The 14,427-nt window shown below is 37.0% G+C and overlaps 1 protein-coding gene across 1 annotated transcript in view; it reads left to right on the top strand.

Annotated features, from left to right (window-relative positions):
* SYT14 (synaptotagmin 14) overlaps window positions 1-14,427 on the top strand; it is a 131,099-nt gene that overhangs the window by 101,988 nt on the left and 14,684 nt on the right. The window lies entirely within an intron of this gene.

Here is a 14,427-nt window from a genome sequence, read left to right as displayed (position 1 = left end):
GGTATCCAGTGAACACTTGTTAAATTGATTCATCAACATGTGCAGATAAACTTGATCATTTTTAAATTCTAAGTTCCATATATTATTATTCCCTGATGGGTACCAGTATCTTTAAAACAGCCCTATTAAGGGCCTGAAATCAAATAAGTGTGCATCTCAAGAATAATTTTATTTTTTAAATAATAATTGATTGATTAGGGACATGTATGCTTTATAATTTCTCCTTCAAGAGTAGAATGCCACAGTCTACTAAGAGTGACCACACTTCAAGATTTACTGCAATGTTGATCTTTTAATTACTTGTAATCTCAATCTTTAATTTCTAAAATACCTGTATCTCAAAAATAGCCTATCTTTATGTTAATGGATCAAAGTAATTTAGTTTGATATTAGTACAGTGAACCCTCAATTTAATGGACTTCAGATTTAACTGGCAAAATTTCCAGTCAGTATTGATATGTGAAAATTTACACCCTGTTAATTTTAAAATGCTTTTAACCAAGATTTGCTTATAATTAAATCAGTTGTTTTTAACAAACTTTAGGCCATTTGTTGGAAAAAACACTATGATAATTTCTCTGGCATAAATAAATACTACAAATCTACATCTGAGTCTACAGATTTAAGTCCAAGAGTCACCACTTGTAAACAATGTTTGGGGAATGATTAGCACGTGATCACATCACATTGTGCTGGTAATTGGTTCTGTTCTCACATGGGAGGACGTTCAGCAGTTTTAACTTGTGCGTGGTGGCTGGTGGCTGATGTTCCACCATGAGCTAAGCCAGGCCAGGCCCCAGCCCTCTAAGGATGTTTACTCGTGGTGACGTGAATGCATCCATTTACTAGACCTAGTCAGTGTAAATTTAAAATTCAGTCATACATATAGAAAACTTTTCTGTGAAATTAAACCTCAGACATACTTAATTTTAATTACACAAAAAGATCTACATAAGTAAAAGCAGGTATACTAACTAATTTGTCAGTTTTTTAACATATGCATTCAGAAAACCTATTATATAATGGACTCTCAGCTTTAACGGACACCCCCTTGACCAAATTAGTCAGTTATGTCAAAGTTTTACTGTATATAAAATCACATAGTTTTTAAAAAGCAGAAAATATTCTGCAAAAGGAACACTCATAGAAGAAAAGGCAATTATAAATACAGTTACCAAAATAAAGAATGTAAGGTTGCGTTGGTGGTATAGTGGTGAGCATAGCTGCCTTCCAAAATAAAGAATGTAGTAGAAGGATCAGTGTAAGGATTGGTAAACTATGGCCATGTCCAAATCCAGCTCACCACCTGTTTTTCTAAATAAAGTTTTATTGCAACACAGACATGTCCTTTTGTTGACATATTGTCTTTTGTACTACAAAGAAGAGGGGGGTATGATGAGATCATATGGCTCATGAATCCAAAAATATTTACAGAAAAAGTTTGCTGACCCCTTAGTTACAAGATAGAAATGAAAAAAATCTCCAGAAGTAGAAAATAAAAAAAGTAGAAAAAAAAAAGATGAAAATGCAATAAATAAATAAAGGTTGGAGACTTAGACAACCTAGGAGGATTTATGACATGCCTCAGAGGCGATTCATAAAGAAAACAGAGGGAAGGAAGTTGTATTAAAATGTAACAATCTGGCCCTAGCTAGTTTGGCTCAGTGGATAGAGCATCAGCCTGTGGACTGAAGGGTCCTGGGTTCGATTCCAGTCAAGGGCACATGCCCAGATTGCGGGCTCGATCCCCAGTAGGGGGCTTGCAGGAGGCAGCCGATCAATGATTCTCTCTCATCATTGATGTTTGTATCTCTCCCTCTTCCTTCCTCTCTGAAATCAATAAAAATATATTTTTTTAAAATGCAACAAGCTGATGAACTAAATAAAATAGAAACAGACTCATGGATACAGAGAACAGACAGACAGTTGTCAGAGGGAATAGGGACAAGTGGGGCTGAGTGAAAAAATTGAAGGGAGTAAGCAGTACACGTTGGTAGTCAGAGAACAGAGAGATGCAGATTACAGCATAGGGACCGTAGTCAATATCACTGTAAATATAGATGGGGCCAAGTGGGTACTTGCAGCAGCAGGGTGACCAGTCTGTAAAGCACATGATTTTCTCACCACTCTGCTGTACATCTGAAACTAACAGAGAATAATATTGAATATAAACTATAATTGAAAAACGAAAGAAAATTTGCCCAAGCTAAAGGTTTGAGTCTCCAAATAAAGGACCTGAACAAAAAATCCAGGCTTACACACATCATTGCGAAGTTTCGGAATCCCATGGTAAAGAGAAAAGTCCTAAAAGGTCCCAAGTAACATAAAAACGAATGAAGGTTAGAATGGCATCAGAATTCCCCACTACAAAGCTCGATGCCGGAAGACCATGAAGCTAAAGGCCTCAACATTGCAAGGGTAAAGTTATTTCCACTATAGTAAGTGTTTTATATTTATTACCTCCTGAAATCCTCATCAGAACACTATTATGGGTATAATTGGTTCCCCCCCATTTTACAGACGAGAAAAATAACCTTTTAGTGCCTATCTCAGTGATGGCGAACCTTTTGAGCTCGGCGTGTCAGCATTTTGAAAAACCCTAACTTAACTCTGGTGCCGTGTCACAGATAGAAATTTTTTGATATTTGCAACCCTAGTAAAACAAAGACTTCTATTTTTGATATTTATTTTATATATTTAAATGCCATTTAACAAAGAAAAATAAACCAAAAAAAATGAGTTCACATGTCACCTCTGACACACGTGTCATAGGTTCGCCATCACTGGCCTATCTCAAAGTCACTATGTAATATTTGATGGCTTGGCACTCTATCAGTATTCCCAAACCATTCCAGTTTCTTTCCTCTACCTCTGAGGAGTGCATTTCCCAGACTCCCTAGAGTTCCGAATGCTAATTAGGTTCCACCAATTAAATTCGTTCCTGCGTGATTTGCAAAGTGAAAGGGAAGCAGAAGCCACCTCCCTTCTGCTTCAGGGCAGGCAAGTTGAAGGAAAGATATTTTTCTCCCTCCAGCAATGTTCTGATAGCTAGTTTGCAGCCTCATGGATGTGAAGAGGTGATTCCAATGGCAGTGATGACTTCCTGATCCCTTGGTCAAACTAAAACAATTAGGTTTTTCACTCATCTCTCCCCACCTTCTTGGTGAATGTAGTAGCTCCTTTTGTGGGTCAATTTTTCAGTGTTCTGGAGTCATTCCTGCAGGCCCAGCCAGACCCTCTTCCTCCAGCTCTCCCAAACACTTTCGCAAGCACCTAATTTGTGAATCAGATCTCTTTGTTCTACCTAAAGTGATTTCTGGTTCTGTCCCTGAACCCTGACTGACAAAGTTCACAGTAAAGGCTTAGTGTTAACCCTGCAATAAGATTTTTTAATTTAGCCCTAACCGGTTTGGCTCAGTGGATAGAGCGTCAGCCTGCGGACTGAAGGGTCCCTTGTTCGATTCCAGTCAAGGGCATGTACCTTGGTTGCGGGCACATCCCCAATAGGGGATGTGCAGGAGGCAGCTGATTGATGTTAATCTCTCATTGATGTTTCTAACTCTCTATCCCTCTCCCTTCCTCTCTGTAAAAAATCAATAAAATATATATTTTTCAAAAAGATTTTTTAATTTATATCAAGGCAGTTCGTGCTATACATGGACACTGTTGATTATAACTAGGGTTTGATTCTAACTAAAATAATTTTTAACATAATTCCTGAGAATAATTTCATTAGTAAAAGGAAAAAGAAAAAAGTTACTTTCTTCAATTGTGATGGTGCTTCCTTGTGCTGGGTGCAATTTTTAGCATTTTTTGTATAAACTCATTTAATCCTCACAGTTATCTCTAATAATAGTTACTTTTAGCCTTAATTTATAGCTGAGAAAGCAGGGATAGAAAGGTTAACTGAATTGCCCAGGGTCACACACTTAGTTGCAGAATAGGGATATAAATCCATCTGCCTCCACAGCCTGTGCTGTTAGCTATTTTGGACTTTATCTACATTTATAAGAACTAGTTAATAACTTTTTGTTACCTATGAGTTTATTTGTATTCTACTTTTACATACATATTAGAAATACCACTCAGAAAAGTGAATATTTAAAATGTAAAGTTAAAAGCTAAACAGACACTACCTAACCCTCTTCTCTCCTGCAGTTTAAAAGCAGAATTTCTCAGAGGGAAGGTAGGGGAGGGTGGGGGTAAGGGGGAGAGATCAACCAAAGGACTTGTATGCATGCCTATAAGCCTAACCGATGGACACAGACACCAGGGGGTGAGGGCATGAGCGGAGGGGCGGGGGGGGGGGGGGCAATGGCAGGATAAGGACACATATGTAATACCTTAATCAATAAAGAAAACAAAAAAGAGGTGATACTTAAAAGCAGAATTTCTCAGTGACCTTTCCCACCAATTGCATCAGAACCTTCTGGAATACTTTTTTAACCAGATTTAGGGAATCAGAATCACTAGGAAGCAGCCTAGAAATCTTTCTTTTAAGTAAATTTCCCAGGTGATCATTAAATACACTAAACTTATAAGACCATTGGTATAAAAATTGTTTCCAAAAAAAACAAAACAAAACACTGCAGATCTGAGTGAGCTGCGGGATGATATACCTTGGGGTAAGTTCAGAAAATATAACTTTGTCTGTTTTCTGTGTGTCATCGATCTTTCCATCCTTTATTGTTTTGGCTTCCTTTTCAAATATTTATCATTGTATGTTCTTTGGGCATTCATAAAGTAGTTAAAAGGGGAGTAGAATTATAAAGAAGTGTCAGTGAAATGATAGCAAAAATATGAAGATAAGTTTCCTTTAAGAAAATTACACATCCATGAAGAGCCAGAGATCACACTGAGTAAATATTTGCATCAGTTAAGATTCTGTTAGTTTCAAGTGAATGCAAACCAACCCTAAAAGGCTTGAGCAATAGAGAAGGTTCAGAGAAGAGGCCTGTCTTCAGGCGTGGCTTGATCCACTGACTCGTATCTCTAAGGTCCTGGTTTCTCTCTCTTCTCTTCTCCCTCACCCTAACTTTTGTGTATCAACTTCATACTCAGGTTTCACATAGTGGCCCTCTTGAAACGTTTTGTTTCGCACTAGATTATCTGCCCATCCCAGAACCAATCCCTGGCTGCATGGATGGGCTGCACTGATGAGCTTCAGCCCTAGAACACGGTCACCCCCCTCCCCTAAAGGACATTAGATAAGAGACAGAAAGAAGTAGCTTCACTACTGGGAGGAAGTGATGACTGGATGCTAAGGAGATAACCAACTAAGATTAATACGGTGTTTAAATTTCTTAAAAAGAAAAACCATTAAAATGTTAGTGATTGGACATACCATGGGTGAAATTCTATTTTCATCAACTTGAAAATAGCTCAGAATCCAACATACTTTTTTGCACATCACTTTAGGAATCTTAAATTCTGTGTTGCAACGCAATTAGTGTCTTAATTGGCTAAGAGCTAAATCCTGACAATTGTGATTCTCAGCGCTGATCACACTTGTATGACGGGGAGTTTTTAAAATAAAGATGAATAGGCCCCCACTTAGACCTGTTGAGTCAAAAACTTGAAGGAATTGGACCAGAGTATCTGTATCTTTAAAAAGCTCTTAGAGGAGCCACTAAAGCCTGGACATCCTTGATTGATTGCTCTATGGAATCTATCTTATCTCCACTATTTCCTGGAAAGTCAGAGGACTAATATGAGTAATTGCCACGTTAAACATCTGTTGCAGCTGACCACAATATTCAACATGAAACTAACTATAACATTCAGAAAACTCGACTATCACACTTAATAGAATAAAATCTTTCCCCAAAATCATCTGCTCGAATTACAACCACCTAAACTGTAAAAATCACCTCTAATACAAATTGTTTTATTTAAAATATTGTAATGAGAATTGAATTTTTATAAACTATTTTAAAATAGGCAGAAATGGTTATGGGCACTAGTAAGTGTTAACATTTCATTGTCTTTGGCTTCTTTCAAAACTTCATATTTCATATAATAAAATATTTAAATTATTTATCTCCTTGATTCACGAGAAACTTGAAATATTCTGACAACAGGAAAAAAAAACCAGTTTAAAGGCGTTTTAGCCCTTAGGGCTATAAGAAAAATGTTTTACCAAAAAATATTCAAAAAATGTTTTACAAAAAAATATTCATTACATGTAACCTAGAATATTATAGGTTAGATTTTTCCTTGGATTCAGTTTATTTAAACAAAGTTTATTATAGCACCAAGACATTAGAACTAAATTTTCATAAACTGACAAATTCAGCGTTTCCTGGGCCTCATCAGGAACACAAATTTGGGGAAATATGCCAGTGGCCCATTAACAATCCTCAAGGCCGTCTTTAGAATATGGGCCCGCCTGGACTTACCTGTAAAATGACAGGTAGGGAATGAAAATAGCATCTAAAAATTTGTTCCAAAATAGTACACGTCGTGATAAAGTAAAATAAAAAGCATTGCTGTTTCTCTAGCTGTTAACATTTCATTTCCTGGGAATGCTCAGAGTGCTCTCTGAGGATATATACAAAACAAGAGTGATACCATCGTGTGGAATAACTCAGGGAGCTAGGGAATTCACAAGTTGCATTGAGATTCTCAGCATTATCCTTCTATATTCATACTTTAATGAACATATAAATCATATTTTGCTGTTTCATTTGTCATTAAATTATTCATAACATCAAAAATTTGACTCAGAACTAATCTTCTAATATGTGTTTTGTGGCATAAGAGAATTGCCATTGCCATTTTGAAGTTTAAGAAATGAAATTTGAAACTCAAGGTGTTCATAAATTTAAGCTAAAACCATCATTGTCCTGATGCCTTAGTGAGAGCGTTTTAAGATTATCAATAGTGTGAGGTGGTTACAGCGCCTGGGACTTAGCATTCAGTAAATACCAGTTTTACTAATATCATCATCGCTACATTCCTACTGCCATCACCACTATTACTTTTACCTTTTACCTACTTCTTCCAAAAGAATAGTCTAATTTGGTTTTGTTTTGGTGGGAATCGACAATTCATTATCTTCACAATCCGTTTGTCCTTGTTAACATAATTTTTTCAAAGAAATAGTTCTCACTTTTGATATGATAGCCTAATTACTATAGAGATAGAACTTACTCTAAAATATAAAACAAGCCCAGCCAGTGTGGCTCAATGGTTGTGTCGACCTATGACCCTGAAGGTGATGGTGTGATTCCCAATCAGGGCACATACCTGGGTTACGGGCTCGATTCCCGGGGTGGGGCGTATAGGAGGCAGCCAATCAATGATTCTCATCATTGATATTTCTGTCTCTCTCTCTCCCTCTCTGAAATCAATAAAAAATATATTACAAAAATAAAATATAAAACAAAATGTAAATTTTTGAAGTCTTAATTTTACATGAATAGACCATACTACATATCCTTTATGGCTTACGCCACGTTTTCGTACAGGCCAAACAGGTGGGGTAAAGAGGAAGGCAGTGAGCCACCGGAAACCTTCAGCAAATGAGTGGACTTTATAGGTGACTAGCAGTTGAAACCTTGCTGGGGAAATGAGGATGGTACAGTCAGATGGCAGAAATGTTTCAGGGGTTATGGAAGCATATGCTTCAAACTTTCATAAAAAAAGATTTGTGTCAGTATTATAGGCAGGTATGAGGGCACTTGATCCTACCCAGAATTTTTGTCAGCGCCCTCTGAAAGCCCTCTCAAGCGAGAGTGGGAACTCTCATTTGGGAGGGAAATGCCCACGGCACAGCCTCCAGCTCCTGTGTTCATTTCTCCAAGAGCTGCTGAAATACCCCACCAGCGTCCCCCTCATCATCCCACCAGCGCTCTCCCAAAGATTGCTTCCCCCATTCTTCCTCAGTAGAAATTTTGGGATCTCACTGCTCTTCCAACTTATGGAGGAAAAAAGTATGAGATTGAATATTTGGATAAAGCCAGTAATAGAGATCCTTGGAAACCAGAAGAGGTTTAGACTTGTCAGTAAGAAACGACTATGGGACTGAGAATCCTGCGCAGAGTCCGAGTCCCAGTCTGTTTCCTGTGAACTTTGAGAAAAATAGCCTCTCCAGGCCTGACTTCTCTCATCTCTAAGCACATTAGGTCAAATAGGTGGGTTTGAACCATGTTCTACAGACATGCTTCTGGGATTCTGCAAATGTTTGCTTCAAATTTCTTTTTAAAATTAGAGTGTAATTCAGGATTGTAAATATCAGTATAAACACATACTAGGTACAACATTTTAATTCATTGGAAACTATATGCTAATTCACATCACACATCACATAATTTTTTTTCCCTGTAGAGTTACTAACAAGGCTGCTTCTGTCATATCTCTCTATATACTTGAAATTCTTATATTATGTCCTTGCTTAGGAATAGTATAACTTGGTGTTGATTCATTGCTTAATTAGGTCTTATCTATGTCTGCCCATAACATTTTACTGAGTTGATGCATCACATTTAATACTAATTAGTGGGTTTTTAAAAAAAACATTTTATTGATTTCAAAGAGAAAGGGAGAGGGAGATAGAAACATCAATGATGAAAGAGAATTATTGATCAGTTGCCTCCTGCACATCGCCCACTGGGGACAGAGCCTGCAAGCTGGGCCTGTGCCCTGACTGGGAATCAAACTGTGACCTCCTGGTTCATAGGTCAACAGTCAACCACTGAGCCACACTGGCAGGGCTGGAATAAGATTTAATTTTTTTCAAAGGCTACTTTGTGAAAACCACTAGTTGAATTTTCTTTGAGGTACTTTCTGAAATCATATTATTCTGAAATAGGGAGCCCTTAAATAATTTTTTGTAACTTACTGAAATATAATGAAATATAATTTCATCCCATACCATCAAATATTTTACCCTTTTAAAGTGTACAGTCATGGTTTTTGAAATATTCACAGAGTTGTGCAACCATCACCTCTGCTAATTCCAGAACATTTTTATCACCCAAAAAGAAAATCCTACACCCATTGGTAATCACAGCCCCCGGCAACCACTAATCTGCTTTCTGTCTCTTTGGCTTTGGTTCATCTGGACATTTTATATGAATGGAATCATTTAATTTGTGGGTCTTTTGGAATCTGGCTTCTTTTACTTTAAGTAATGTTTTCAAGGTCCATCCATGTTTTGGCATGTATCCACACTTCATTGCTTTTTGAGGGTTAATATTCCCTTGTATGGATATCCATAATTTTGTTTATCCATTCATCTGTTGATAGACATTTGGGTTGTTTACATTCTTTTTTTTTTTAAATATATTTTATTGATTTTTCACAGAGAGGAAGGGAGAGAGATAGAGAGAGTTAGAAACATCAATGAGAGAGAAACATCGATCAGCTGCCTCTTGCACATCCCCCACCGGGGATGTGGCCGCAACCCAGGTACATGCCCTTGACCGGAATCGAACCCGGGACCTCTCGGTCCGCAGGCTGACGCTCTATCCACTGAGCCAAACCGGTTTCGGCTACATTCTTGACTATTATGAATAATGGTGCTATGAATATTTGTGTACAGTTGTGTGGACAAATGCTTTCTTTTCTCCTGAGTGTACACCTAGTTCTAGAATTGATGGTAACTTTATGCTTACCATTTGAGAAACTGCCAGTGTTTTAAAGTGGCTGCACTATTTTACTATCCCACGAGCAGCAATGTATGAGAGTTCCAGTTTCTCCACATCCTGTTCAGTGCTTGCTAATGTCTGGTGTTTTTGTTTTGTTTTTAGTTATCCTAGTGAGTGTAAGGTGGTTTTGACTTGCATCTCTGATGACTAATGATGTTGGGCATCATTTTATGTGCATGATGGTGCTTGATTGTATCTCATGGGTCTTTGAGGCTCTCTCTCTTTTTTACTTTAAATATATATTTTTTATTACAGTTGACATACTGTATTAGTTTCAGGTATACAACCCAGTGATTAGACTATATAACTTACTAAGTTAGCACCCAATAAATCTAGTACCCGTCAGTGCCATACATAGTTATTACAACATTATTGACTATATTACCTATGCTGCACTTCACATCGCTGTGACTATTATGTAACTACCAATTTGTACTTCTTAATTCCTTCACCTTTTCACCCATCCTCTAGACCCCCTCTCATGTTAAAGAAGACCATTATACATTTATTGTTATTCTGGTTTGGTGGTGATGAATTTCTTTAGCTTTTTCTTTTCTGGAAAGCTATTTACATGTCCTCAAATTCTAAATATTTCAAAAACCATGACTGTTTGCTGGGTAGAGTAATCTTGGTTGTAGGTCCTTGCTTTTTATCACTTTGAAAATTTCTTGTCAATCCCTTCTACTCTACAAAGTTTTTGTTGAGAAATCAGCTGATAGTCTTATGGGAGCTCCCTTGTAAGTAACTAACTGCTTTTCTCTTGCTTAGGATTTTCTCGTTGTCTTTAACCTTTGGCATTTTTATCATGTGTCTTGGTATGGGCCTCTTGGGGTTCATCTTGTTTGGGACTCTCTGTGCTTCTGGGACTTATATGTCTATTTCCTTCACCAGGTTAGGGAATTTTCTGTCATTTTTTCATATAGGTTTTCAATTCCTTTCTCTCTCTCCTCCTTCTGGCACCCCCATGACATAAATGTGGCACACTTAAAGTTGTCCCAGAGACTCCTTATACTATCATAATTCACTAGGGTTCTTTTTTCTTTTTGCTATTCTGATTGGGTGTTTTTGCTTCCATATCTTTCAAATCTTTGATTTGATCCTCTGCTTCCTCTACTCCACTGTTGATTCCTTATAATGTATTCTTCATTTCTGACTGGTTCTTTTTTATGTTTTCTAATTCTGATTTTATGTTTCCTATATCTTCATTGATTTTCTAAGTTCATCTACCTGTTCCCTAAGTTCATTGAGCATCTTTATAACCAGTTTTTTGAACTCTGCATCTGGTAGATTAGATTCTGTCTCCATATTATTTAGTTATTTTTTTTTTGGAGTTTTGTTCTATTCTTTCACCATTCTGTTCTTAAATACTTTTTTAGTAGAGGCATATCACCATCAAAGACAATTTTATAGAAGTCTAGTTTACCAGTGCTTCATGTCTTTTTTTTTTAGCATAAAGGTTGGCCACACAAGGTGTGGTAAGCTGATTCAAGTGGTCATCCAATGAAGTAAGACCTAAGAATATTATCAGAAGAAAGCTACAAGGCTAAAGGTTCAAAAAAAGTATATATTTTGCTAAGTAACAAATTAAGTGAACAATGATGAGGATGCCCTAATTCAGTGGTTCTCAACCTTGGCTGCACATTAGAATCACCTGGGAATCCTTTTAAAATCCTGATTTCCGGGCCCCATCCTCCAGAAATTCTGTTTCTTTGTTAAGGGGTGGGGCCACAACATTAGTAACAAACAGAATTTCCAGAGGATGAGGCCCAGAAATCAGGATTTTAAAAAGGTTCCCAGGTGATTTTACTGTGCAGCCAAGGTTGAGAACACTCCCCTAGTTGAACACAGGAGACTTCTGTGCAGCTCTCTCCCCACCCGTCCCATCCCTCATTCCCACTCCATACATCTGCGGCAGAGTGCATCGATAGTGGTATATGGGAAGCATCAGAATGGAGAAAAGCAAATTAACATGCTAATGCATTATAGAAGTAAAGTTGTCTTATAATGATCTATTTTCAAAGCACTTATATGTTAGTTCATGTAATCTTATAACTGGACATGACATGAAAAATGAGCCTCTCAATATTAAGTTACCCAAAGACTTAAGGCTAGAAATAGGTGATGTTTCTCTCAGCTCTTCTATTTCTTATTAAGCACACCTTGCACTACTAGCTGAGGAGATGCTTTTGAGGAGTTTTTGTAGTAAGGATGAGGCAATTTTAAGATGATTTCTGGAGGAAAATCACCAGATGTATATGTGAGATTAAGAGAAGGAAGATGCCCAAATTTCTAGCATTAAAAGTATAATTTTAGTACATTGTCACCAGCCAAAATACAAATGCCATTCTAATGTGGGAAAATAAAGATCAAGCTGCTGTTAATTAAATTTAAAAATCAGGGAAATAATTACCAAAGATTTAATTTAAGCAAAAAAAGTATATATTTTGCTAATTTTCCACAAGGTGTCAGTAGCACTTTAAAATAATAGCAATTGCAGCAGTTGTTTGGAATGGGATATCGAAATTTGTTAAGTATTACACAGTTGGGAGTGTATTATGTTTATTTGTTCCACCAGCATTTTTTTTTGTACTTCAGTGTTTTGACAAATTTCATATATTATTTAGAGGTATATGCAGTCTTTGCCATCTACATTATTATTGTCTTCTAGCCTACTGTAGGGTTTCTTAATTGTAATACTGAAGTGTATACGTTTTGACTTCTTAGAAGACTCAAAATATGTTGGAGAAACTAGGTCAGCAGAGGGCAGCACAGTCTTACAATGTTTAAATTTTGGTCATTTGAAGGGACCATTCAGAAACTATGCACATAAAGAATATGCTATATGGTTTTTCAAGTTTTTCAGCACTCACACCCTTTATTTCAAATGAAATATTATTTGTAACCCAAATATATAAAGTAGATAAAAGTGATATTTTACTAAGAAATCTAATTTTATAATATTTACTTATGTCAAACACTGAAAATTATGGAGCTGTTTTGACAAACAAAAAATTTAGAATAAAATTTTTGAGATAGTACTATTTCTATCTTCCTTTCACAGATAAGGAGATTGAGTCTCAAGGGAATTTTGAAATACGTCCAAGGTTATACCGATGGCAAACTGTCAGAGCTTACATATAAACCCAACTGTCTTACTCCACAGCACAGGTCCCTACAATTATGCGATTGCTGATCATAGGTGTTAGTCTTCACCTTCGAAATGCAATTCAATATATGTCTTTAATTATACAATGTACAGAAAAGGCTGGTTCACACAGTAAGGAGTTAACACATGGCAACTCTTTTTTTTTAAACAGCTTGTCCTGCAATCTCCAAATCGTTCTCAATTAGATAGAAATGGCAGGTGAATCTTTAGTCAAAAAATGTAAACAGTAATGGATTAAACCTACAATACAAATAGAAAACTCACTAGCGTTCTCTCATATGTTAGCAAGCAGTATGAGTACCAAGGCAGTAGACAGGTATTCCACATTTAAGGTAAAGCATAGAGGTGCTGACGACCTTGCCCAAAGTCACATTCCCATGACTGACGGACCCTGGTCGCCTGGCTCCAGTCTGCTTTCCTTCCCAGCATATTGTACTGCCTCTGTCTTAATACTCATCTGTCTGCATTTATTATTTTAGCTGTTAAATAGTTAAAAGTGTATTTTAAAACTGAAATTTAATGGATTCCACTAACTGCAGGTGGAAAACCAGTATCCTGTGGATACTGAAATATAACCCAAAACTCAGAAGGCACTTGAAAATAAATTTGGGCAATGATTTTCTAATTGCCACTCTATTCAGTTTTCCAATAGTAAAATATATATAGATATATTTTAAAAGACAGAATCTAATCATCTCATTTAAAACAAGTTAAAGGGAACCTTTAAGACATTTGGAATACTACACTAACTTACTAAGATACTTTAAGCTTAGGAATAACTGATTCTAGTACTCTACAAGCGTAGTGACCAATTTTTAAAAGCTCTCACCTCCCCCAGAGCATTTCTGGGGTTCAGAGTCTTTACTGCCTTAGCAACCCAGTATGTGGTTGCCAGTGACTCAGATATTTCAGAGAAGGAAAGTTTTTGCAATTTTCAGAACTGTGATAGATCAATGAGAAGACAGGGAAGTCAGCTATATTAATCTATAATAATAAAAGCATAATATGCTAATTAGACCGGATGGCCAGACGACCTTCTGGACGAAGCCAGGGCTGTGAGGGCCCAGCCCCTTGCATGAATTTCGTGCATCGGGCCTCTAGTTTTGAAGTAAAAGTCATGGTTCGTAATATGTGCTAAAGTAGTTAGGGTACAGAAACCGTACACAATTACTTCTACTATAACATGTTTCCAGATCTCCAAGATGGATTGTAATAAATCAGATATTTTTTAAAGTCTGTGTTTTGCTACAGGGTAAAAACTTACAACTTTTTGAGTAAGATGTAAAATAGGCACCAAGACAGACTACAAGTACTGTCTCAGAAGGACACATCTATCGCGAACACAGCACAGCAGTTGTGGCCTGTGCCCAAGCTCGGTCATGTCACAGGTTTGGCCTCACGTTATTTTTCTCAGGCGTAGATCTAAGCATGGGATCCCCCAGTTCAAAGCGCCACCATTGCTTTCCACTGCTTAGCAGGGATGGGGAACCTTTGTTCTGCCAAGGGCCATGTGGATATTTATAGCATCATTCATGGGCCATACAAAATTATCAACTTAAAAATTAGCCTGCTGTATTTGTTCAAACACTTCATTCACTCACCCCTGATGCC

The sequence above is a fragment of the Myotis nattereri genome, assembly GCF_964212035.1.
Source record: "Myotis nattereri genome assembly, chromosome: 18".
In the NCBI taxonomy this organism is placed as follows: Eukaryota; Metazoa; Chordata; class Mammalia; order Chiroptera; family Vespertilionidae; genus Myotis; species Myotis nattereri.
The sequence above is the reverse complement of the archived record's forward strand: the minus strand, read 5'-3'. Positions and strand labels throughout refer to the sequence as shown.